At 41.3% G+C, this 22482-nt stretch overlaps 1 protein-coding gene across 1 annotated transcript in view; it reads left to right on the plus strand.

The window, feature by feature from the left end:
- Positions 1 to 22482, plus strand: part of PRKAR1B (protein kinase cAMP-dependent type I regulatory subunit beta) — a 90986-nt gene that overhangs the window by 14335 nt on the left and 54169 nt on the right. The window lies entirely within an intron of this gene.

The raw sequence follows: 22482 nt of genomic DNA on the forward strand, positions 1-22482 counted from the left end.
AGTGAAACCAATGTGGAATCTGTGCAACACTGGTGGAATTGTACCAAATATCAGGTATCACTGGTCCAGCACTCCAGTGGAAAGGTATATTGTTGAAGAAGTTGTTCTGCTTTTCACCATTGTTGTCATCAGTGGCCTCAGTGGGACAGGTGATGAGTGTTGAATTTTTAGCTGACATGAAGAAGGGAAGGGCTGCTAAATCACTGGGAGACAAGGGTAGCATTCAGAATTATGCTGACAGCTTGAAGGAATGTTCTAGTAAAAGCAGGATGGATTGACACTGAGTCAAGTGCAGAGAAGTATTCCTTGGGCAGGAAAAGCACATTTATGACTACAGGACAGTTCTGGTAGTTCCTTGAAAAACTATGTGGAACTTATTGTGCCTCATGGTCTGAATAATAGTCACTAATGTAAAGCTTTTTTTTGAAAATACTAATGTTTTTCTGGGGTAACTAAACAGAGCATGCAAGATGTCCCAGTGTTGGAAAGATTTCAGCTGGAACACAGTGTCCAGTTTGGGCACTGCACTTCAAGGAAGAACAGTTGGAGGAAATTCATGGAGGAGTGGTGGGAATGATCCAGACCTAGATAACATCACTTCTGAGGGCAGAATGGGATTGCTTGGCCTGCAGAATAAAAGCTGGGGCAGAGGGATGCAATAATAGCTTAGAATTGCATGTGAATTATGCTATATGAGTGATAAACTGCTGTGTGGACCAGAGGGTAGAGAAAATCAATTTTAAAAATTGTTTTCTCCAGTGAGAGAGAGTCAAGCCAGATCCAAGAGGAGGTCTCTGATTGCTTGGGTAGGTTGTGGTGCCTCCGCACTTGAGGCCATTAAGGACAGATTAGGCTGTGGTCTGCCAGGAATGGCAAGAGCAGCCCTGCCTGGCAGCAGATAAGGCTCACTGAGATCAGGAACTCCTCACCAACCCCACTTCTCTGTGCTTCCATGGTTGGAAAAGACAAAAACTTCCTCTACACTGGTGGTTTCAGTTCTGGCAGAACATCAGCAGCACAGTCCCTCGGTGGGGCTACTCAAATGCAGTCAAAGCACATTCCAAGAGTGCAAATTTTGCTCCCTCTTGCAGATGTTGACACGGTTTAATTACTTTGCAGTCTTAATGATATCCTGTTAACATGCAGATTTCTGGAGTAATTAGAAGAGGATGAAGTCTGCACATTTCTTGTAGCTTTTTCACCCACAGAGGACAATCCTTGTACAGAACTGCTGGAAATCCTGATTATGCTGTCAGCATGCTGATGTGCCAGGCACTGAAAGGACAGATTTTAGGGCTGCAAAAAAGAACATTTCAGTAATTCGTTATCAAAATAGGGTGAGAGACAAAATCTGAAGGACAAGTGATTTTTCTTACACTGTGCTGATTGCACATCATGATCATGGTCTCTCCTGTCTGTTCCCTGTGTCCCATTTTCCTCTGTCCTGTCATGGATTTATGGTAGGAGTGAGAACAGACATGCACAGGCTCCCTTGTGTGTGCTGCAGGTGCATTGTGGACTCTTTGCTTTTGCAAACTAGGGCTTGGCCAGGTGTATTCTGCCTCTGCTGTCAAAAGATTCAGGAGCATGGACAGGTACAGACATTTCCCTGCTCAGGGATGTGTCCAGAGGCCTCCTCTGAGCCTCGTGATGAGCACAGCAGGCTATGGCTGACATCAGGAAAAAGGAAAGGAGCTCACAGAAGGATGCATATTCTGCTCTGCAGACAAGATTGAAATGAAGGAATAAACTGACATCATGCTCTTACCCTTGTCTGGTTGCATTTGTCAAGTGTGAAGTCAGCAAGTCAGAGCATACCATTGCCATCACTTCCAGTCTGCATCTTCTTAATGTAAATATGTAGTTCAGGGAAGTAAGCGGTAAATTACTTCATTTGGGCTCTTGCAATGGTGGAAAGCTGGGTAAGGTTATTTTGTTTCCTGTGCTGCAGTGGTGGTGTTTATTAGCTTGTGTTTGTGCTTTCTATCATTGTTTTATCTAATTTCATGTTTAATCAAAATGTAGGAGGTGTTCAGGTGGGGGAAGGATGGATTAGCAATTTCTCATTTACAATGGATGACTCTTACATTTTTTCTTTCTTCAAAAAGATATTTGTGTTAGCCTGCTCTGACTTGTGTTGCACTTGCTGCTTGGCAGCTGTGAAACTTAAACCCTTATTTATAAAGGCAGAGTGTAGCATACAACCTCTGTGTCAGATATTCCATATGAAGGGTTGGTTGCATGAGAAATCATGTTGAAGTTAAGGTAAACAAGTATCTTTTTGCACTGGTGTTGGAAATACTTTTGTTCAAGTCTTATTTTAGATCACATCTTTCCCTGTGCCCTGCTTCAGACAGGGCTGCCATCTATGTCCTACACACACACAGAGTCCCTGGTGTAAAATTATACTGAAAAGTGCAATGAAAGGGAAATGTAATTGCAACAGTACCAAAAGCAGCTGAGCTCGTTACCAGCAACTTTTGCCAAGATGTTCAAGAGCTGCTCACATTGCAGAGAGCAGTGCAGCTCTGTGCAGGGACCTGGCACTCCACTCTTTTCTCATGGCACTTGGTTAAGCTCTGGAGCGAGGTCCTGGTTCTCCCAAAGCCAGTGGCAAAATGCCCATTACCTGGAGTGGGAATGTGGTTTGAGCTGTGAGGAGCTGCTGCTCTTATTTGAATATTATGATTTGTCTTGAGGGGAATTTCCTTGCTGATGTTATCCCTTCTGGCTCTAAGGTGATCTCACGATTCAGACCCGGTCTGAAGATGATTTAGGGTTTGCACCAACATCCCCCCTCCTTTAGGCCAGTGCTTTGTGGGAGTTTTGCACGTGGGTGAGGCTGGTGAGGCCAGTGCTGTGCCACTGCTCTGCCTCTGCAGCCACTGAGGGATTCCTGTCTGTGCGCAGATAGAATTACACCCAGAACTTGGCAGCGCTCTATTTCCTCTCCCACTCCTGGACATCCAGCAGATTAACGTCCTCTAAGGCCTCCTAGTTGTGAAATGGTGTATAAAGTTAAAATTGGTGACAAGGGGCCAGTCTGAGTGACCTTTTTCTGACCTCTTGTGATTAATCTCCTCTAACCCAGCAGTGTAGCTGTGAAGATTTTTGGTTGTTCATCACGTAATGCTGGAATACAAGCACACTCACTTGGCTCTGCTGTGATATTGAATAGTAAAGGGAAACGAGAGAAAGAAATTATTCATTTTTCTGCTGTGGGTAAAAATAAAAAAGTCGCTTTTCATCATTTCATTGACAGGATGTTGTGTCTCTACTGGACAGGGGCAGCCACTGAGAGGGGGCAGTGGGGAAGTTCAGAGGTGAGCTGCTGTGGGAATGGAAGCTGGACCCAAGGCTGGTGATTGCCAAGGAGGAGAAGGAAATAGAACTGAAATAACCAGTAGGGGAGAGAGCAGTGTGGTGGTGTTCACAGGGGTCCCAGGACGAGGGAAGAAATGAGAATGTTGACTCCATGTTTCAGAAGGCTGATTTATTATTTTATGATATATATATATTATATTAAAACTATACTAAAAGAATAGAAGAAAGGATTTCATCAGAAGGCTTGAAAGGAAAAGAAGTGGAATGGAATGATAACAAAATCTTGTGACTGACCAGGGAGTCCGAGACAGCTGGACTGTGATTGGCCATTAATTACAAACATCCACCTGTTGCATTCCACAGCAGCAGATAATTACTGTTTACATTTTGTTTCTGAGGCCTCTCAGCTTCTCAGGATTTTTCACAAAATATCATGGCTACAGAGCTGGGCTGAGAGCAGCAGGAGTGTCACTCCTGCTTCCAGGCTGTCACCAGTGCCAGGCTGCTCTGCTGAGCTGTGAGCCACATCTGTCAGTCCCTGTGCAGAACCTCGGTGGCCTCCTGACCACATAAAGAAGTGGAAAGGTTAAATGTTCACCACATCTGTGTGTAAATGCTGTGTCAAACTTGTTCATCAGGGGGTGAAGAGAGTGGATCAATGTTTAGCTAATGTGATTTTTGGAAGCATTTGTTACTAATGTGCAGGCAGCTCTAAGGCTTGCAACAGCTTTCAGAATATTTTGGTGTATTTTATTACTTGAATTATTAATAAATTGGTTTCTTTGAACAGTATAATGGTGTGAAACAGCTTTGAAAGCAAGAGGCACAAAATGGTATTTAATGCTTTTACTAAAATGTTGAGCTCTTTTGAAGACACAAAAAAAGTACCAAGAAACGAATGTGAAGACTCTGTATTTATTTCAGCAGTACACAGTGTTGTGCTTACTCTTGTGTGTTCCCTGGTCCATGTATTTATGCTGTTGGTCACCCCTCCTTTAATATTCTTGACTTTTAGTCTATCTATTTTCTCAGACTATTTCTTCAATTTGTAATCATCTTACATCCTCAAGTTTTTTGGGGCGCTTGCAGCTCCTTTGCAGCAAGGTATTGTCTTCAAATTCAGAAAACACCCTTTTCATCTGGGTCACTAATGACTTGGGGTTTCTTTCAATACAGGCATAAATTATCATGAGAAAAGTGGCTTTCCATAGCTAACAAGTGAATTTTAGTTGTTCTCCTGTTGATCTCATATTGAAATCTTCCTGAAACTTCTGGTGATTAGTGAATTTCAAGGACATTATTATTGCCATCAGCTTTATTCACTTCTGCATAATACCATATTTTATTAAAGCACTGGCTGCAGGCCAGCTGGAAAGCCTCATACATGTGGAGGAAACCTAAGACTGCACCATTCAGGAGCAAGATATTTTAGAAACAGGATGCCACAGCCATGACATATTCATTACACATCCTGTGTTTGCCTTGCATTTGTAACTTAAGTCTTTTGTCAAAAAACAAACACAGATTTAGCTTCTGCCTGTGCTTCATAAATGCTTACAGTGTGCAGAACAGTGCAAGAAAAATTCCACCTTAGATAGAAAACTCAGGGTGTGGTTCCACCTTTGATTTAAGCTGAATTCTGAGCTGGTACCAAAGGATGAAGTAACAGTGAGTGCCCGACCTTGGCTGCATGTTCCTGCTGCTCTCATGGGCAGGTGAGCCAGAGCAGCTCTCTGAAAAGTGATCCTGCCCTGCAGGGTTATTTTCAGCCAGAGCAGGTCCTTCCTGTCACCCTGTGCCTGGCTGCAGAATGCTTTGGCAAGGGGAGGGATGGAGTGGGCAGGGCAGGATCTCCCCTCATGGCAACAGCAGGGGCCCAAATCAAACCAAGTGCTGGCAAAACTGCACCTTAATTTCCATTCTAGTCACTGGACAGGGCCGAGGATGGAAATAGATGTGTGGATACCTCTTTGATAAGTCTTGCCAAGAATACCAAGATCTTGAGCTAAACCACTGGGAAGATGAGAGATGAAAAGAAAGAATAAGAGATGAGAGGGAAATTGCACAGCGAGGCACGGCAGTGTGGGCTGAAGGGCATTGCTGAGCCCTAACATGGCTTTCTTGAGTTACATTAGGACTTTTTTGGTGACCAGATTTGGATGGGATCCTTCACCCTCCTTTTTGGGGGTAGCAGAAGAGAGAGGAGATGCAGCATGATCCCAGTGTTGTGCAGATGCATCCCGTGAGGGTTTGTAAAGGCGTGAATGCCCCACCTGTGCTGGAACTTCAGGAGATTCAGAGGTGGCTTGGGGGCAGAGGAAGTGTGAATATATATTCAAGATATATTATGCATGTGTAACAGGTCTGGTACTGGAGAAACTGGTGCAAATCTCCTCACTGTGTGGGACATTTTTTCCTGATCATCAGTGGTATTGGATGATTGGCCTGTCCTGTGAATTCTAGTTGTAAACAACCAAAAAGAGGAAACTCAGATTTACCAAGGCACGCTAAACAAATCTTTTCTTCTTTGGGTAACACCAAGCTATTTTCCAGGTAAACTGCCTTGCAATCCAGCTTTTCTTTGTGCCTTTTGTGCCTTGTTTATGGCCTTGATTCCTCATGGTGTTTAAAAGTGTTCTGTTTAACTGTGAGTTGTTCCATTGGCTGGCTGTGGATGTCAAAGGAACTATTCATGTGTTTAAATAAATGGAAGCACACTCAGCCTTGCTGAACTGGAGCTTGCCAATGAGGAATAATACTTAAACTAGAAAAAATTACAGATTTTGGAGACAAGAATCATCTGGCAGCAGAGATGGAAATGAAACCAGGTAGAGTTGCCCAGCAGTCTGGAAAATAAATGATCCAATTCTCCATTGAAGGATTAGCTGTGAATTTAGCACAGACTTTATTTTCCAGTACATCCATCTCATTTGTCCAAGAATTATTGTCTTTAATTACCATTGTGGTGCCTGCAGGCAGCAGTCTTTAAATTAGTTATGCAAAGTTGTGCTCTCAGCAGTCACCCAGAGATTGTATCTGCTTTGGTACCAATCCCCTTACAACAGCCTGACAGCATCAGCAGAATGTACTTTTTGTGATGTCAGGATTTGGCCTGGTAGGTAAGCTGCTCTCTTAAACAAAACTAAAAGCACCCACATTTGGTATTTATGGATATTTTTATCTCTAGAAACAAATACTGTCAGTTTGTAGCTTTTTAGGGGTTGTGATTCACCCTCAGTGTTTTGTTAGACAGTTTATATTCTTCATCACAAATACTGGCGGCGCCATGCCTAATGGGGGTTATTTTTAATTCTGCATAAAGCACTGGTTTACATATGGGCAGCATGTCACCCATTCTGAAAAACAGAGTTAAAGCAGAGAAGTTATTTACATAAATCCTTTTTAGATCTAGAAAAAATAGCCTGAGGCAAATAGTATTCATGCATGCTCGTGAAACAATCTTGAGTCTAAACTTATCTCTCTCTATATAAAACAGAAAAATTATGACTACTGCTGAATTTAACAGGCCTTGTAAAATTTTTCTACCACTGCAGTACACATGACTGTGCCTTTGTGTGCTTCTTTACACAACAATTAGCTGGCAGTGGCTCTGCAAATACATTACTCAATGCTAAGGCTTTCCAGAATTAGACACAAAGGTTAAATAAAAGAACGTCCACTCTTCTCAGCAAGTCTTTGTCTTTGCATCAGAGCAGCTGGAGGCAGTAATTTGTCTTTGCGCAGGGACGAACGAGGGTTTATTTCAACCAAAGCTCTTTAAAATGCTGCTTCCTTTCTTTCACCCCCCCAGAAGGGTTGCAGGTAACCTGTCACCAGTTACTCCTGACCCTTCATGAGGTGACTGATTCTGCAGCCTTGCAGGGCTCTGAGAGCCTGGTGCCTTCAAGTGGGGTGGGACTGCTCCTGGAGGATCAACTCTGTGATTCAGTTGCTTTGTTATGCATTTAGAGGAGGATCTTTAAAGAGCTTAAAGGAACTGGATATTCCCACTGATTGATATATAGCGGGAAGTGAATGTTTAACTCCTGTAAGGTTCTCTTGAAAACCCCCACCTTGCATTCTGAATGGTTAGACCCGTGTGTTTCCATGATGAGGTGACATCTGCTTAGTAACACCGTGTTTGGAAAGGCAGGAACCGCCCTTCAAACAAAAAAAAAATCCTATAATACTGCAGGATTTAGTAGTGGGATTTTTCTTCTGTATAGAAGGAGAGAATTCAACTCAACAACCAGATGAAATTTCTCTGTCATTCCGGTGCACTTAATGGGAATACCAAGTGTAAGTTATTTGACTGTTAGGCTGCTAACTCTCTTTTAATAAAAAAAAACCCCTGACAAACCCAAACAATGATTTAGTTCTTGTTTTACAAGTTCCTCACTAAAGACTTTGACCTGAAGTACATGGCGTCTTGTGAGGTAACAGCTGGTCTGTCATTGTCTTCGGAAAAAAAGCAACAGTTGCTAAGATTTGGAGAAACAAAGATGGTCTTTGAATCAACTGGAACAGCTGTAAGGGACTGACACACCATGCACTGTCAGCTGCTAAATTCAGATATTCAGACTGCCCGAAATGGGATACTTTAACCCTTGGGCACCACCAGATTCCTTTTCTCTCTCTTTTTCTTTTTTTAAAAAAAAAGCAGAAAAAGAAATTGTGTTTTCAATCTTCTTTTTGCTTTCAGAAATTAAAAAACAAAAACAAAACAAAATCCCCCAAACTATTGCTTTCTTTGTAGGGAGTTTGTCTTTTTTGTATTTATTCAAGTTCTGATTTATAAATCATCCAAAGACATGCTTGTTGACAGCTGAAATTTGCATTAGAAAAGTATAATGTGCTTCTCTGTGTGGTGCATTAAAACGAAAATATAATAGTGCATATCCAAAAAACAGCATCAGATGCTATTTTAAGGCACTCAGCATCTTCCCAGTTTTGTATGTGGAGACTGTATTTAGTTAATTGAAGCAGAATGAAGGTGAATTTATCATTTGTGGGAGGGAAAGGTAAGTGATAGCCACAACCTCTTTAAAAGACACATGTTAGATCCATGTGAGATCCAAAAGCTGGTGGCTGAAGTTGGGCACATTCAGACTGGAAAAGTTTAGTTTCTCTTTTTAGAGCAATCAGGGAACTGATCCATAATTTAAATTAGCTTGGGATGTGGCAGATTTTTCCATTGCTTGAAACCTTCAGATCAAACTTGGCTCTCTGCTTTTGCTGGTCCTCACAGTACGTTCTCAACTGCTCCAGAATGTTATGAGGGTTTGTTTTTGTTTTTTTCTTTCAAAGATGGCAAAATGTGATGACATGAAAATTGATTTCACTTAAAGAAGAGTCAGCAGCCATCTCTTGCTAACAAAACACTTGTATGACATCGGCCCTCCTGAAAGCCAAGCTCTTACAACTCGGAGCCCAGCTGGTTTTTGGATGTCTGACACAGGCACACACTGGGACTCTTGCTAGGCTATTGTTTCAGCTCAGCTACAAAGGATGGGCTTTATTTGGGAGAGATTCTGTAGCTGGTGTTGGATGGTGTCAGGGAGGCTGTGCACAGCGTAGCTCCTCTGGTTGGTGATGGAGAGGGTGAAACACCCAGTGAGAGGTGCCCAGAGCTGCTGGTGACCAGCAGCTCAGACCAGGAGTGCAGTGCTCAGCACTGATCACTCTGTTTTCTTGCCCAAACAGCCATACTGGCTCAAACTTCTTCCTAAGCCATTTTCTTCAGTATTTCCCAGCTTGGCTTCTTCCAAAAACTCTTCCTGATCGCATCTAACCTATTTCCATGTGTCCTGCACCATCTGAATAACTAAAAGATTGGCAATTATCATCACTGTTTGCAGGATCAAGCTTAATTCATTCTGTTTATGGATATAACTATGTGAAAAAAGGAGATTTGTACCATGACCCCAGAGGAACTGAAAGTTCTTTGCTCATGTGAGTGAATGTCCTAGAATAAAGGCTGAGATACAAACTGAATAATTTTCCAGATGTGACAATTGAGGTAAGCAGAATAAACTGCTCAGTCTAGAGCCTTAACTCTAATCAATAGGAAAATACTAGATATCTGTTACATATTTACAGTTACTACAAGGTCCACATAAAGGCCAGACCTCCTGACATCCCTCTCTGCATTTGCAATGAAAGACCAAGTCTGCTGTCATTAAGCCAAATTCCAGCTCTGTTTTCCACATCTCTGTGTTTTTCATGTCTGACAGTCTGAGAGATCTATCTGTCGTGAAAGTCAGGGAGAAACAACAGAAACAAACCAACAGATTTACATATAGTCTGAATTTAATTTCTTCTTGTATTATTCATTGTTGAAAAGATTTTTAAGGAGACTTTGCTGCTACCTTTGGATTGCTTGCTCTTCCCTAACAGAGGCACATCATTATTGTATGAGGTGAATGGGAATTACTTTTCAGTATCCAGAAATAGACTTTGGCCTCCTGACATCCTAATAATTCCCAGAACAGCCAACTGAACCTTCACCATGATAGACTGGATTTGCTATATTAAAATATTGTAGCAGTGCCCTGATTTCAAGCCCTGACAGTTTAATCACTGCAGTTGACCCATGTTCCTCATAGAGCTGCTTTCTGCAATGTGGTTACAACATCCATGCAGATTTTCCTTTGCTTTTAGAAACCTGGTTTAAAATAGTGAACTTATTTCGTCCAAGTTTACCTACTGTTCCTTAATGCTATGAAATGTGTCATATTTCTTCTCTTATTTATTAAATCCTGTGCTTTGACTAGAACTTATTTCCAAGAATATTAAATTATTGTTCTATTATTAGAGCACAAGGTTTGATTCCTTGACAGGTTGACAAGAGCTCTGGAACACTTTGCAGGAGCAGCCCTTCCTAATCAAAACTGCCCTCAGCAGCATCAGTCAGTTCACCCTGGTACCAAAATATAGTTGGAATGAAGCTGCTCAGTTGCTCCGGCAGGGTGTTGTGGAATCTGGGACTTAATTCTCTCTTTTTCACAGTCACCCCACCCTCTTCACTGACAGCCACGTTCAGAGCAGCAGCCACCAACCCTCTGCAGGTCCTGATCCCCTGCACACGTCCTGCCTGAGCTGCTCAGACATTCCAGCATCTGTCAGGTTTCTTGGCCATCATATACCCCATTAATACAGGCTCATGTGTCTCCAGCCATTTCCTAGAAATAAGTATTTAGAATAACCATTTAGACTAGAAAGACAATAAACCTACTAATTTGGTGCACCTTGGAATCTTCCTTGTCCTGCAGGGTTATTTTTCTCAGCCTTCTGAGTGTTTTCATTTACTTTGCTCTTTGGATCCTTGATTTTTTTCCTCTTCTGGTTTAGGATTTTAACCAAGCACTCAAGATCGCTTTAACATGCTCAATTTGGCTCTTTTTGATTACCTGAGCTATGTGTCATTGTGTCAGAAGATTTAGATTTCTTTTGCAGCAATTTGCTGTGAAAACAGTTACCTTACAAATACAGTTATTGTTTCTGTCAACTATGTGCTTTTAGAATAGCTTCATTTTCAAAGGATGCTTTCATGGAAAACAAGGTAAAATTACGTGGGAGCCATGGAGATTCTGCAAACAATTCTCATAGGTAGTTCCTTTCTTCCTTCCAAGGCTTAGTGTTAAAATCAGATTTGAGCAGCAGAGATACAGAGCAAAAAAAAAAAAAAGAAAATACAGAGTGCTGTTGTATCCAGAATCCAGAACCATGTTCTGAAAGCCCACGGGTGTGCTGATGAACAATTCACGTGATGGTTACATGGAGCTTATTTCTGAAAGATTTCTCCACATTTCTTGTTTATCAGTTTAATTTGTTTGGTTGCTTTGTCCCAGTGCCGTAGTGACACCCTCTGGCAATGGCAGGATAGCTTCATTGCCATTAGGGAGCTCTTCAGCAGCAATCTGTGAGCAACCTCATGGGAAAGGCATTGGTGTGCCCTGTCCTGCCTTCCCTCAGAGCTGGTTTGGCTCCAGATTGGAATTCCCACATGTAAAGTTAAAGTTAGCATTGTACATGATGGCTAATTGATACAAAATTCAAGTACTGTGAAATAAACAGCGTTGGACTTTTTGTTCTGGTGAGTTGGGCTTTTCTTCTGGTGAGCAGCTTGAGAAGTTTCCCTTTGTACTTAAATTAATTTGTTTACATCAACTCTAAAGCACACTCTTCTCCTCTGGAGCACAGGCTCTGAGCCAAGCCTTACCAATGCTCTGGCTGTGGTGTGGCTCTCACCAGAGCTGAGAAGACTCACTGATCCCTTCTGCTGGGAAATAACACACATTTTTAAAGATGGAAAGGCTACCGGCAGTTGTCTACTCACTGTTAATTTTTTATATTGCATTGGTAATAATTTTATTTGTGCTGTCTTACATGATGGGTCACAAAATGCAAACTTCCTGCAGCTGACATTTTTTCCAGGCAGTAAAAACGAAAACCAGCGAGCTTTTGAGGCAGCTGGAGCAGCAAAGTGGGGTGGATGAGGCTTGGAAAAAGGCATTAAGGTGCCTAAGTTCTATTAAAATCAAGGTTTTGGAAAATACTTAATGTTTTTTGTCATATCGAGGTCTGTGTCTTGTTTGGATAAGCAGCCTTTTGCATCTGCAGAGCAAGCTGGTAATACAGAATTATGAGTTGGGACAAAACTGTGCCAGATCCCTCACTGGGCTTCTCAGCAACCTGAATTAGCTCAGATACAGAAGTTTGTGCTGCTGGGCTCCAGCAAAATTAAGGAGTTATTATGGAGAGCTCCATGGATAAATGAGGAGGGGAGGTTCTGAGATGAAAATCTTTGATTGCTCTGTCCCACAGGGACTTGTATTGACCTGCTTGGAATGAATCCTCTCCAGTCCCAGGCAGCATCTGAGCTGTCCTGGATGGATTCTGGGCACTCTGGGCTGGGACACAGGGATTTCTCAGCCCCGGGATGGAATGTGAAGGTCTGGCTCAGCTTCTGAGAGCAGCCGTGGTTGTCTCTGCCACCTGGGGTCACTGTGATCAAGGTTATTAAAAACGAGAGGTATGAAGTAACAAAGAAAATAGAAGCAGCAAAAAACACGCTTCCCAACCCTAACCCCTGGAGGCTAAAATTGAGATTACCACAAGTATACAAATTAGCTGAAATTTTTATTGTGTGTGAGAAAACGAAGCCCTGTACTTCAGTGTGTAAACAACTTTAGCAGGTCAGGGAACTGTACAAAGCAAACATGGGCTGTCACAAGAAAAGTATTGCCTCTTGTACCCTTTTCTTACTGCATCTTGTCTCTTCTACCTGTTGGCTCCTACAGTGTGTTACAACTGACTTTGAAGGTCCTTGGAGCTGTGTAGTTTTGTGGCTGAGAAATCTTCTGTGGTCTTGAAGCTGATCTGGTTTAATCCCTGAACTGCTTCAAAATCTCAGTGGCTGTTCCAGTTATTTACACGTGTGAGATTATAGGGGAGTCTAAGGGATATTTTAAATCTGCACTTACAGAATTTCTCAAGTGTGCTATTAATGAAACCTTTGTCTCAGCTAACCCCCATGATGTATTATGTCCCAGCAGTACTTCTTGAAAGCACTTTGGCCAAATTTTCAAGCTGGCTAGGCTTAAAGTTGTCAAAATAGGTATTTATGTTAAAACTCTCCCAAATGCTGTGGGGATGTAAATCTTTCTGTGGAGGTGCTGCCTTGTGAGAGAGGAAGGGCTGTTTGTGCACTGGCAAAAGAGGAAAACCCAGATGATGCAAATTCAACTTCCAGGCCATCTCTTGTCAGAGCAGCACTGCAGTGTGGGAGCTGCTCAAAGCTGGGCATCCCTGGTGCCCTCTGAGCTGTCTCCAACACAGCTGCAAAATTGCTGCCTTGTGCTCTGAAAGTCTGAGCTAAAGCAGAAAGGCATAGAAACCCTTTTTACACTCTCTGCTCTTCACAAATCCTTTTATAAAGGCCTGTAGGTACCCAGAGAACAGAATTCTCCTGCTGTACCTGCAGTGGGTGGCCACCACTGGAGCTGAAGGAGTTAATGGACATGTGGGGAGTCCACCTTTTAGCTAAAGATTGCTGGAACTTCTAGACAATGGGGCTGTACAAGACATTGCATGGAATTCAATCTGTTCTTTAACAGGAAAAATTGGTAAATCTTTTTTTTTAACCTTTTTTTGTCCTTATTAAATGAAAAGCATATCATAGAATTACAGAATGGTTTAGGTTGCAAGGGGCCTTAAATATAATTATGTTCGAACCCCTCTGCCATGGGCAGGGACACCTTCCTCTGTCCCAGGTTGCTCCAAGCTCCATCCAGCCTGGCCCTGGACACTTCCAGGGATGGGGCAGCCATAGAAAACCCTCATAGAAGAGAATTCCTGTATAATTTCCTTATAATGTGTGTAATTTTCTTAATGCTTTTGTTGACATATCTGTGCATGTGATTAGATAAGAAGTACTTCAGTTACAGGTACAGCTGAAGGAGAGCAGGGTGGAAAACAGTAGCAGTGTTCATAGTAGTGTTCCTTCACAGCTCTTTGCAAGTGGAAATCATACATTTCTTGCAATCCTGGAGGATTTTATAGTCAGAGCTGCCTTACTCCTGTGCCTTTTCAAAGGATCCTTGCATCACTGGCACCACCTCTAAATAAAACTACTTAGCATCTTTTGTAGTTCCATGATATTCAAAGCATCTCTCAGAACCAGATTTTAGGGCTATTATAATCAGTGTTCTTTGGAGTAATTAATTATGTATCCCATCACGAGGTCAGAATCAGAACATTATGTTTTCATCTCTTGTAGTGAGATATCTCCTCGTGCAGGCTATCATGCTGCTGTACACATAATTAGTGCTATATGAAGAATATAAATTAACATGTTAGTTTCGATGGGAATGTTGATGAGGTTGGAAAGGCGTCATTAATACGCTGCACAGTGCAAAATAATACTTCTGATTTTAGCTTCCTTTGCTTTTCCTTTCAACTGGTTAAGCTAAAAATACTGCACAGCTGCTTTCCCTTTACACATGTGGAAATGTGTGGAATGTGAAGTAAGGAAGAGAATTGCAGCCCTTTGGGTGAGAAAACACGAGGTTCAGTGCTGAGGCACCAGGCTGTGAGCACAGGAGGGCTCGGGGCACCCCTGGGGCTGCAGGGATGGAGGGGCTGCTCCTCCTGGGGCAGCATCACTGTGGGGCTCACAGCAGGGTGGGCTCTGTCCTGGCTGGTTGGAGGTGCAGATAAATTCTGATTGCTGGTGCAGATACCACTGCACTTCTTTCTGTAAGGCCTGAGTGGTTTTAAGCACTGTAGAGCTCGAGCAGTGCCTCAGATGATGCACGTGGTCAGTCCACAGTTAATGCTGCTCGTGGGTCAGAGAGAAGATTTAGGCAGAAGCAAAAGATCCTTACAGATCTTTTAAATCAATATTTATCAATGACATCTATCAATTAATATCAATTTATCAATGACATCCAGCTGTGTCAGCTCTCAGGGCAATGGAGAATCCAGCTGTAGGATTTGATCTGCAGCTTGATAGAAACTCTGTGCACCAGAGAAGCAGAAAGGATGAATGGCAGCAAAAAGCAAACCATGGAAGGCTTTGTGAAGTATATTTGTTTTAATATTAGCTGGCTCTTAAAAGGTGCTCTTTGCCTCTTGTGCTCTGGGCTTTTTATTAAGAAGGATAAGCAACCATTATCTATGTTGAACACTTTTTGGATATCCCTTGCTATTGTGGCTGATGAATAAAATTACAGAGTGAGTATCTGATCCCAAAAGTTGATCTCTGCAAGCAAAGTTTTATAAGCTGGAGGAGCTCCGTGCACGTCAGTGGGAGCTGCTACAGGAAAGAGGATTAATCAGTATTAAATTGGTGGCCAAAGTAAGGGAGCTGTTGACAGGGAGCAAAACAACAGAAAATATTGGTAGGAGGGAATTAAATTGTGCTATTAGATGGCTCTTTTGTGGAACTAAGTCAGAAAATTGCTGATTAGTTTTTACAGATTCTGGGAGTTGTTTAAACTGGGCTGCCTTTCACAGTTACTAGAAGTTTCACATAAAGTCAAGTAGATTTCTAATGTGATCGAATTAATGTTTTCCCATTACTGGAGCCTTCTTTTTCTTTTCCTTATTTTTATTGATTTAAAATGCAGGAGTATAATATTGCATCAATGCAACCTTGCATAGATTGCAAGCGTATGACTTAAAACTCAGAAATTTTCCTAAGAGTTATTTTTGAAAATTTCCATCTTTCCTTCTAGTTTTCTTGGTGTTTTTTTAGTTCATTGCTCCCAGATTCAGCCTCTTGGTAGTGACCCAGCTTTCCAGTCACAGAGGCATGAAAAATCAGCATAATTAAAAATCATATATTAAAGCAACTTTATAACAGTTTTCTTTTCTGAAATGCAAATGAGAGATAAGAGAAGACTCACCCGTGTTTGCTCTGTGTCTTGCTTGAAAAAAAATCCATCTACTGCACTTGGAGATGTGGTGCTGGTAGGATATTGCAGTTATTTTTATTGAAAACTCAGGGTTTAACTCCGACAACGCTCTTAGTTCCTGACTCACAATGCTGATTATAATTTCTGGTCAACTTTTATTCTCTCTCTATCTCGATTGCCATGGAGTTCACAGTGATGCCACTCTGCCTTTTTCTCTTAAATCCATTGGGTTTACATTCTGGTAATTTTCCACTTTTCTTCTCCTCCCAGCCCTCGGCACATTGCCTCACAGCTCTCTTCCACTTTGCAATTTCTGATTTATTTCTGGCATCTGTTCAATTTCAGAAAAAAAAAAAATTCTAGTCCATCAGTCTTGAAAGGACATATAAATTCCATTTTTATCAACATTCGTCAATTAAAATCCAATACTGCAAAGCCTGTTTATAAATAACTTGACTATTCCAAATTTATGTTGATAATACCTCACACCATTCATGCCATACATATAACACTTTCATATGGCAGATGAGGAGAGGTGTTTCTGTGAGACTATATAAATTTACAAGTACAGAAATAAAATCCATTGACTACACCCCAGTGTCACACTTGCTGTGTGTACGTTCACACTCACACACTTGTGCATCTAAGTTGCTTTGAAAGATGAACTTGTATGTGATTATCTGGTAAGATATAAAACTGAAGCCTGAAATCTGATCTCTTGAGTTTTTGTTAAGGGGCAGATTCTGGAAAATGATTTGAGTTCTGATTCAGGCAAAATCCCCTGAATATGTTTTTCTGGCAATATTTTTGAGCACAGCTGATCTTTTCACATTTTTTCCATTTGGGTTAGAAATCTTAAGAGAGTAACCAAGATGCCACTGAAATACTGATGTTTGCTCACTGGAAGGAAAGTGCAGCCCATACACATGGAGCCATAATTCTGGCATTTTTCTCTGGTGTGTTTCAAAGCTCTAGATGATAGATAATGACATTAAGGAGAGTGAGTTGAAGTTAATTGCAAAGCATTGCTTATTAGGTTTGAAAGAGATATAATCACAGGGCATTCTAATTCCTTAAGACACTGATTAATATAACAGCTACAGAGAAAAACTGGCAGGGAATACGTTTCTAGGGAGTTTGCAGGATTGCTGGTTTATGCATTTTCTTTTACAGCCTACACAGTTGGAGATAATTCAGAATCTTACTGTTTAAGAGTAAGCCAAGTATCTAAAATCTTGTGACCATATTTAGGGATGGATGAAATGTTTTTGTTAAAATAGCTCACACTCCCTCACACATGCCCGTATTTCTGTCCGGCCTTCGGGCCGGTGAAAGGAAGAAACAGGAGACCTCAGAGACTTCCTTTGCCTTTCTTGTGATCCCTCAGCTGGGTGTTAATGATCTCACACTGCTTATTCCAGTACCCAAACATCTGCCTTCCCTCTGGGCTTGCTTGAATCACCCGGTGCCTTTACCAGTTGCTGTGTTCATCTGCAGCTCTGTTTTGGTTTAATCATCCCATTAGCTGAAGCTGAGGAAACACTTTGTGGCAAGTGGGTCTGGTTTGTTCTGCATTTCATCCAGCATGATGCTGGGCTGTGCCACCTTGGCTGTGCCACCTGGCAAGGGAGGAAGACTAGGGGGAAAATTCAGAAGTTATGGAGATGATAGCATAATTTGGGGATGACATGTTTTTTTTGCTTGCTGTCCCACTGGTACTGATCTTTTCCAATCATCCCCTGTCTATCCAGCATGTTTGTCTGGATAAAGGCTGTCTGTATCTCCAGTGGGAACGTGCAAAATATGGAGAGGACTACAGCAGGGTAAAAATAACATTTATTAGCAGAGAGATTAAAGGCTGAAGAGGGATGTTTGGGGGAACAGCAAGAAAGGCAGTCCCAGGCCACATCTTTAACAATGAAATTCTTGCAGCAGACTCAGACAATCTGTTCCCAGTATGTACCAGGACACAGAGCATTACCCATGGCTGTGCCAAGAGCCTGAACTCCGCACAGCTCCTCAGAGTCCCTAATTCTGCTCAGCACATGCACTCAGACAGATCCTCCAGCTCTAACTGGAATTAGAGCATGCCTGAAAACCTCCAGAACAAGGCAGACTGAGACTGTAGAGGAGGTGGTTTCTGAGAGCCACCAGTGGCAGGATTGGGAGGGTGTTTTTGGAGAAGGAGATGTCTCATTGCTGACCCCATCACCTTCCATGTGAGCCAGGGGAGAGCGCTGGTGCCCGTCCAACAGGAATGCTCAGCACATGGCCAAGGCTCTGCTTTATATCCACTGATACCAAAGCTTGTTTATAAAGGCAAGGCCTTATTGTTTGGAGGGTTTGGCACTGCCTCTCATCCTTTAAAAAGTCGGGAGGAACAAGTCTGATGAGGTTCCCAGCTATTTTGTCTGGGTTACAAGGATAGGCTGTCAGGAATCAGTGTGGTTTCTCTGACTGTCATCCTGCACTTGTTTTACTCTTCGTTGTCCTGCTAGGAAACATCTTCCTGCTTGTCCTTGGAAATGCAATCTGAAAGGGTTCTCTTGAGTCACTGAGTTCAGCCATCTGATAACTGCATAAAAACTCAGTCATGTGCTCCCTCATATAACCCAGATGAAGATGTTTCTGTTTTCTCCTGTTTATTGGGCTGCAGTTGTTGGAAAGCTGCTGCACATTACTTCTCCTATGGCAGGAGAGCATCTCACTTCCAGCCTAAATGTTTATATGTGTTGGTTTTTCATGGCCTCATTGTCCATCAGTTAAAGTAACTCCTTTTCAACTCTTGTTCAGCTTAACCCTTCCCTTTCATCCTTATGTACTTATAAATTAAAATTATATCTGTTTTTTACTTATTTTACTGCAGTAAACGATTGATTCTCTTTTCTTCTTTTATAAAAGACAGACTCTTCATTACCCTTATCACCCCAGAATACCTTTTTCTGCATCTTTTTTTAATCAAATGCATCTTGTTTCTTCATTTCTTTTGCACATGGTTGATGAGAATTGTGCTCAGTATTGAAATGAGGTAATTTACAGAAGTGCTTTTCACAATGGCATTAACCCTTCCTTGCTCACTTGAAAGTGGCCCAGTTTGTGCTGATGTAGGGTGGGTTTGCCTTCTTCCCAGCCAGGGGTAAAGAGGGTGGCTTGCAGTTACCTGGTGGTTTAATGAATTCAGATTAAAGTAGAAATTGTTGCTGTAACTCCAACATGCATGGCCTTTCATGTTCGATTACTGAATTTCAATCCAACTTTATTACTTCAGTCATCAAAAGCATCCTCTGTGCAATCCATGTGAACACAGCATCTCCACCTGTCAGGACTGGGCCTTGAAATATCCTTAATAAAATGACCTCTGGGTTTGTTCTTCCACTTCCAGTATCAGCTGTTGTTAATCTGCCTTAAATTATTGCCTTAATCACTTTATGGTTCTTCTTCCTAATCAACTTTCCCATTTTAACCAGCAGCTTGCCTCTTAGCACTGAACCTACTTGCTTAAAGAATTTATTGATTTATTTTCTGTAGAATATCAGTTATCAAATGAAGGGAGAAAGCAGATATTCCAGTGTGCCTCATTTTCCAATTACCTCTCTGACTTTCATTATTCCTGACTTAAAAATTTGTTTTCAAACCTTGCATGGTTGAGGTTGGACTGATGGTGAATCTACAGCTGCCCAGGTTACCTTGAGATGACATCAATGTACAGACATCAAAGATGATGAACAAAGTGCCTTTTAATGCAGTCTTTTCTGAGTTGATTAAAAAAAGGTCAGACATTTGTGCTGCACTCCTCATTTCACATCAGGAAAAATATACTTTCCTGAGCCTTTCACAGGGAGAATTTCAGATTGTGGGATGTCTGACAAATTTAGTTTTCGACTGCTTGAAAATGAAAAACTAGGCTGTCTTCCCTCGAAGTTCCAGTGGAAAACACAGTATTTTTTAGAAATCTCTATTTCTAATTAAAACAAATTAAACTGAAAGTGGTTTATGCTTTTCCATTTTTTCCCCGAGCAGGTCACTAAGTCACTACTTCTCTTAAAATCTTTTCCAAAACTTTCTTTGTTATTTGCTCATGATTTTGCATGCTGTGAAATAATTACCATATAAAATGTTTTGGCATATAAATGCATTCACCATATAAAATATATATGGTATTACATTAAGAATTCATAGTTGGATCTTCTCAGTAGCTTTTAGAACTCAATTTTTAAGGGAATTTTTTGGCACCACTTCAAAGAGAAAGTGGCATTAAATGTAAATATTCTGTATGTTGTAATTGTTATCACCATTCACTGAAAGCCCCTTTTAGAGCATCCTCAGAGGGGTAAATAGTTTGCAAGAAACAAAATCTCCCTGTTCTGGACACAGATTCTGCTCAAAGGAGAGAGCAGTCCTTTTGCTGAACATTTCAAGGTTGTGCTTAACTAATTGAGCCCATTTTGGCATCGTATTTTTCCTGAACAGGACTATTCTGAAATTATCAGTTCTTCTGAAAACCCATAAATGTGGATTTTTGGCTTCTAATTTTAAAAATCTTGGCTATAAGTTTTATATGGTGATTCTGTCTGTCGAGAGAACACTTAGCCCGAGATCTCATCTGGATTTAGAAGACAGAGTACAAAGACATTTTGTCTTTTTCTTGTCAGTTTATTGTTTTTCATGTTCCAATTTTGCTATAGTTGAAAATGGCTTTTCCTTTCTTTGCAAGCTAACAAATAAATCCTTCTAAAGAGTGCAGCCCTTCTACCATTCCTTGAATTACTAAGAACATTAATAAAATCCAGTGAAATACAAAGTGTTCACATTAATGAGAGTTCAGAGGCTTCTAAAATATTCAGAGCAATAATATTTCATGGATTATGCTGGAGTACTGTCTGTAGAGGTCAACTGTGATATGATCACTGAAACCTGTGGCTGTGCTGTAGCCTTAGGAAACCTGTGGGAAAATAAACCACATGGCTTTGATGGACCAAAGCAGCCAGCAGGAAATAAGGGCAGAACCATCCACTCGCTGCTGAGCACTGATGGCATGAGAGAGGCCATTAAAACAAATAATAGAAATGAGCCTGAGCTGGCTATAAGACCTGCAAGGTGATTAATGCCTGTGGTGACAAGTTGGAAGCATAGGAGGAGATTAAAGATTAAGTTAAAGGTAAGAGTGCTAACAGGCCTTTTCCTGCCCAGAGCTTCTAATTGCTCTTCCTTCCTGCAAACCCAGTGGCCAGCATTGCCTGTGCAGCACCACATTCCTCCCCGGGACTTGTCAGGCTGGTAGATAAATGAAATACTTCTTTTCAAGCACTTTCTTCTGTCTTTTTTTCCTTTTTTAAAAAAATTCATTCTTTTCTCCTATTTTTCCTTTTTTCCTGTATTCTTTTTAGCTCTGTCAGCCCTTCAGAAGTCATGTGGAAGGTGTTGCTGTTAGCTTTGGGTGTAGGTTGGTCCAGCTGCCCAAAGTGGTGCAGTGGGCAGAGAAGGGGCCACCAGGGAGCCCAGGCAAGGAGTGCAGATTTCTCTCACTTGGCTTCCCAAAACAATTGCTCAAAGAACAAGAAAAACCCTGAGTATCAAAGAGCCTGATCCCCTGACCCACTAAGGCTCAGTTGTAGTGTGTCTACTGCCTTATTTGCAGGAGGTTTTAACACTTGACCTGAAAAGTCAACAAAAGAATCACCATCTCCCATCTTAATAAATTAAGTTCTATCTTCTCTAATCACTTCCTACAAACACACAAAGTCATCTGTTTCCTTTTGGCTTAGATCTTGTATAATGTTTGGAGGAAGAAGGTCTACTTTTGTCAGCACCCCTGTTAAATTTATTTGCTTTTCTAGTTCAAGGAAAAAGCCTATAACTCTGAAAGTCATCCAATGCTCCTATTTATTTATTTTGCTCTGTTTGATTGATACATCTTTGTTCTGAGCTTATACAAAATTGACCACAACTCCAGTAAAAGTGCCTCTTGTTAAAACACTTCCAGAATATCCACGTGTTCCCCTCCTGTGCTTGTCCTGTGTGGGAAGAAACTTGACCTTAGGTGGAGGTACACTGAATTCAGAAGAGCTCCATCAGAAATCTTTCTAGCTGATAAGTCCAGAGCTTGATAATTATTCAGACTGCTTTGCTGCTCTGCTTCTGGAGTTACAAGCAAGGGTTCTGAAGCTAAGATCGAAATAGGGCAGTTAATTCGACTTCTCTTTGTGGCTTTTCTTTCACCTGGCTCAGTGGGCAAAGGAGTCACTTGGAGAGGCAGAAATGTCACCCCAAGATATCTCCAGTGCAAACATGCACAAATAGATGCCTCTTAGCACTCTTTCATAATTGTTCATTGGCTCTCTCTGGAATAATTAGGAGAGCAAGCTGTAAAAGATGAAGTTGATGATCATTTGTGTAAATCTATGTAGGTATGCTTGTGTCTATGAATGTGTATATATACATATATATTTATTTATTTCATGTTTCTTGGGCCACCAAGATTTATTGTCCTTTGTAGTAAATATTGACCTTGGATTTATCTCAGTCAATGTTTACCTCTTAAGCCAATAAATCTTGAGGTTCACCTTAACAGAAGTCAATATCTGCTTAGTGTTCAGCTCCATCATTAATATAAATATTTTAGTGACCTTTGCATGTATTAGTCTATTTTTTAAAGTCAACCTAGTGTTCCCAATCCTATAGCACATCAGTAGTTTATTTTTCAATTGCTTATTCCTGTAAGATTTTTATAATAACCTCT

The sequence above is a fragment of the Geospiza fortis genome, unplaced genomic scaffold (genome assembly GCF_000277835.1).
Source record: "Geospiza fortis unplaced genomic scaffold, GeoFor_1.0 scaffold237, whole genome shotgun sequence".
Lineage (NCBI taxonomy): Eukaryota > Metazoa > Chordata > Aves > Passeriformes > Thraupidae > Geospiza > Geospiza fortis.